We start from the raw sequence: 5122 nt of genomic DNA on the forward strand, positions 1-5122 counted from the left end.
AAAAATAAGTTAATGGCTTAATTGATGGTAATGGTAATCGGAGGTCGATACCGATATGGTAAAAGAATTTGGAAAGGTTTGTGATATTAAGAGATGATTTAGAAGAAGTTTGGAAAAGAAGAAAAAAAGAAGAAGAAGGGTTAAAGTTTGGAAAGTATCAACATAATGATATTTGGGAAAGAAAAAAGCGAGTAAATGAAAGGCAAAAGGATCAAACTGCCGGAATAAAAGTGCCGCCTAAGTGAGACCGGAAATACGGGGAATAAGGGCAAAAATATAATCGGGTGATAGTATAAGTACGCCCCTAAACAGGGGAAGCGAGTGCGAGAGATGCAAGTGTAAGATAGGAAATGACACGAGATGATGTGCCTAGAATGTTACAAGTTGAGCAAAGGGAATTACAAGAAGGAAAAGTTTAAACCGAGATATATTGGACCTTATTACATTATTCGTAGGGTAGAGGAGATGGAAAAGAAATATGATTGGTAGAAAGATTTAGTAATAAAGAAACCCCAAGATCTCCAAAAGACCCTATGCGATTAATTGAACATTCGAGGACGAATGTTCTAAAGGGGAGAAGGATGTTATATCCCGTATCTTGGTACATTGGGATAATCCGAGTTAGTCATGATAAGTTAAGGACAAGGTTATATTTTTTTAGTGCTTATGTTATGATATCTGGAGTTATGTTAGAGACTTTGCAGACAGTGTCGAGTGTATGATATGTCAGGTTTGTTTTGAAAGCGGCTATATAAGCCGATGTATTATTGTGCATTATATTACAGATTTCATACGATTGCAGATTTTATTTGATTTGGAAAAGACGAAAGGCATGTTTGTTTTCTGTAAAATTTTTGTTACGTGCTTATGTCATGTTTTGCGGGTGATATATGATTATGAGTATTACGAGAGTCGGCCGGGTTCGCTCGACCCCTAAGTAAGGGTCGAGTGCCCATCATGTCTATCGTAAATTAGGGTGTGACACATAATCCACCCTTAATTGCGATTTAGCTCAATAATTAGCCTAGATTCTAATTTCATGGAAAACCCCCAAATTAGGTATAAACTCTAAATCTCCAAATTCGAAATTCAACATTAAAAGTGGAAGATCTATGGTTAATGAGCCTAGATTAGTTAATATTTAACAAAACATCACCAATTTATTCATTAGTAATCCTAGGGACCATGTTCTTCCAAGCCCTCTTTCAACTCTTACCACCTTGGGTTCATTAAGGGAGAAGGGGGAATCTTAACATGATTATGGTTTAAAGGAAGAATGAAGAAATGAGTAGGAATTTCGAATTACCTCTAAGATTTTCCTCCAAATATGCTTAAGACCAGCTTTCTTTCAAGCTGATTATCGAAATGGGGTAAAATGAGGGGTCTAGGGCTTTTTAACACTTCATTAATATTATTAATCGCCCGTCACCCATCAAGCGGTACATGGGCCCTTTGCGACCACCTGTCCCTTCGGCCGATATTGACTAAAAGTCATTGACCTCTCCCAGGTGGCTACCACTCTAGCGTGCCGGTTGCATGTCTAGAAGTGTCGCTAAAGCGGGCACCGCACACCGTAAACTTAACCCAAGATTTCCTTTCGATCCGATTTTTTGACTAATTTCGAGGCCATATGCTCGCATATCGGATACATAGTGGAACATAAAAGATCTTACGAACGCACTCCGTGGCCTTAGAATTCCCAACGAAGGTCTCCTTAACCGAGTCAATCCCCGGTGCCTTAATTCCAAACTTCCATCCCAAGTCCCGAAATGCACCCAAGTGCATTGGGAATGGGACCAAACACACATACAAGTTCTAAACAACCATCCGGATCTCTCGGAATTGACGGATTTTTGAAAAAGGTTCATTTGCCCAACTGTCAACTTTGGGTCAACTATTTTTCATTTTAAGCCTATATTTTCACCAAAGTTGCCCGAATTCGATCTAGGCACCTCTATAGTTATATCAACGGTCCTCGGGTCAAGTGAGTTAATGCAATCAACGCTTTAAAATGGGTGGCAGCTTGTTAACTATCTGCGACTACAATAAAACACACGCTGGCTATATCTACACTAACCATTTCTCTTTGCAGTTAACTAATATCTTCCAACTATGTCTAACACACCTAAAAGCACCAGACGAAGCCTCTTTCACGGTGAACCGGGAGATGAACCCATCCCAGCTTCCCCCGACACGTTGCGTTTGTTGTACAAATGCAGCAACAATAGACTTGAGAGCCTCCAGAGAAATGCTTCAGCCTTCATAGAGAGGCTGAATGATGAAATGGGGGCTGAGGTTCTTAGGGCCCTCTTACTCCAAGAATCACCATTTATTGGGCTGTATGAAATCTCCACTCAACCACCCCACCAGTTTGGTCCTGTGGAGCTTATAATCCTCTCAGGGGACACTTCGGGCAATGGTAATGCCAAGGAAGCTGACGGTGAGCCGAATATCGCCAACTCCTAGTTGTTGGTGGTTGCTGGGATGGGGGTATAGGGTAGATTGTGGATTTCTCTTCTGTTAAGGTGTAATGTAGATTGTGTTTTTTTTTTTTTTTTTTTCGTTGATGTGTATGGTTCTAGGACCACAATATTATGATATATATATATATATATATATATATATATAAGCAGTTACCCCTATTACAAAAATCTCCATCTTGATTTATTATACAATTATTGTTAATACCGGCATAAATCACGAGTCATAGTCCATTAACGAATACATTTGACTTAATTAAAGGAGTTGCGCTTAACATGTCATATAAAATAAACCAAACATTAAATATATTTAGATAAGTCAAATTCCTCTTTCAGATGAGGTGTGTTAACCAAGCCATATATCAAAAGTTCTTTGGTTCTGTGCTCTGTATTCATTGCTCAAACACAAGAACTCATATATTCATAAACAAAGCCTACAATGGAAAAATCACTTCACATACGGAGTTTCATTTTGCATTCTCTCACAAATCTCAAAGGAAGAAGATTTCTTTTCTTAACGTTAGGTGACAACATATCAGAGCCACAAAACCTTTCTATTATTTATGTTTGATTTGTAGCATAGATCTGTATTCCGACTTGTACTGGCGGAATGTGTTGGTTTGTGTGATCCAATAATATTTTACTCGTGAATCTATGTTAAACTGTTGCACTTCCTCAAAATTTGTTCAGGCTTGCTAACTTTACTCATGAATCCATATTGGGAAAATTACATTAGAAGCATTTGTGGTTTCAAAATTACCTTTGCTACTTTGTTTTGATTTAAATTTATCATAAAATGATTTCTAATATGTCCCCATTCCGATCTAATCGCTGCAGAGGTTATTCTAGCGATGGAACTATTTGCCCTATTGGTGATTCCTTTGTCTCTTCCAAAGCTTCCGTCTGAGATCATACAAATTATGATTCACAAAGTTCTGAAATCGGATGCATCCCCAACCTGTATTTCAAATCTTACTTTTGTGTAAGTCTGTCCTGCCTCTTTAACTTTGTTAATACCATGTGTTCCTTTGTTGATGGTCTTGTTCTATATGTAGTTTCAGGTGCAAGGAATTCAGAAAAATCATACTTTCCCAGGGCAATTAACACTTGCTGAACTTTGAATTCAAAATACATATGTTGCCCAACACCCATCCTAGATTTATTGATTTTATAGATAGGTTAGGTAGAGCAGGAATTGACTGCAACAATGATTGTTGGGATGCATAAAAAAAAATCGATGGTAACGAGGAGGGGTTAGAACTCTTTAGAAAAGCTGCTCTTGCTAATGTTGTCCGGGCAAGATACAACTTTGGAATAGCCATGCTAATGTTTGGAAAGTTTGATATCGGACGGAGAGTGTTGTGCAACGTATGGGAGTTAGCAAATGGTAGAATCGCTATGATAGAATGTCGAGGTGATCTATGAGCAATGATTGGACGGGTGAATCTAACTAAAACACATTCACAATTGCTGTGTAAAAAAAGAGGAGAAACTCATTGGTCTCTAAGAAACTTAGATTCCGTTCATGGCTTTAGAGAACTTCATGTTACGTATGAATGATGTATAGTGGATGTTAAATGCATAAGCTAAGATATCTACCTTGAAAGAACATCCCCTTTCGCAAACAGATGTTGAATTAAGAGTACTCTTTGGAGTAGTAGAAATTTTGTTCTCTGTATATGCAACACATCTAAACATCGCCGGAACTGTTTTTATTTTCAGTAGTTTATACTTTTTCCATCTCTTTGTATATTCTTTCATCGTTAATTAGTTAGTAGACAATATGCGCAGTATAGTAAGATAAAACACTAGTGACAAAGACTGAGCAAAGACAGTAGGGAGTTGGTAAAAAAGTAAAGGACTTGCAAAGGTAAAATGGAGAAGGAAAAATTATGGTATTGCAACTCACACACTGAACGGAACATGAACAAGGTGAACTTCGAATATTTATACATAACCAGGAGGAAATTTATTTTCTAAACCTCTACGTCTAGAATGCAATTTTTGCACGTTACATACATTTCATTCAATCCATAAATGGTGTAGGTCATTCTGTTTGACTAGTGACCATCTTCTTTTTCTGTACAAATGGTGGTCGATTGAATTTTATCGATGTTTTCAGGACCAAGCATCTGCTGGAATTCTTCGGTTTATCATCAGTAATATTCTACCAACAGGGACTCCGCTCCATGTGCGCGCTTAACACACTACTTGTTGTCTCGTGCCACCCTGAACAAATTAATGCAATTCCATAACAATAGATTTCCATATCATGCATCTCAACAGTAGCAGCTTGTTCTAGTAGGTTAAAACACTTTGCCTGTCTATCCTCGTAAAAGAATCGATATGTGCCTAGTAGTAGTGTGGCGCCAATCTATAAACTGAATCACACGAGGACCGGCCTCAGGTAATTTTTGAGTTTTTTCCTCCAATTCGAGGAAGTACTCGAAACGCCTTGATAGTATTATGCTTCTCAAATGCTTGGACCTGCGGTTAAATACATAGAAAAAATGCACTTACGGGAGTAGTCGAAAATACGTTAACTTGTTCTATTTGAATATTTTCTAACAAAGTAACGTTAAGAGTAACATCTTTCACAAAAAATAACTCTTACACCAAGGAAATGCTGCTGAGATTCGCTT

At 37.9% G+C, this 5122-nt stretch overlaps 1 long non-coding RNA gene across 1 annotated transcript; it reads left to right on the forward strand.

The window, feature by feature from the left end:
* Window positions 1-2826: 2826 nt before the first annotated feature.
* Window positions 2827-4046, forward strand: LOC132035095 (uncharacterized). The gene is made up of 3 exons (XR_009409162.1): window positions 2827-3004; window positions 3318-3462; window positions 3542-4046. It is a non-coding gene; the product is annotated as an uncharacterized LOC132035095 (long non-coding RNA).
* The last annotated feature ends 1076 nt before the right edge of the window (window positions 4047-5122 follow it).

Source organism: Lycium ferocissimum, chromosome 10 (assembly GCF_029784015.1).
Source record: "Lycium ferocissimum isolate CSIRO_LF1 chromosome 10, AGI_CSIRO_Lferr_CH_V1, whole genome shotgun sequence".
NCBI classification, from domain to species: Eukaryota; Viridiplantae; Streptophyta; class Magnoliopsida; order Solanales; family Solanaceae; genus Lycium; species Lycium ferocissimum.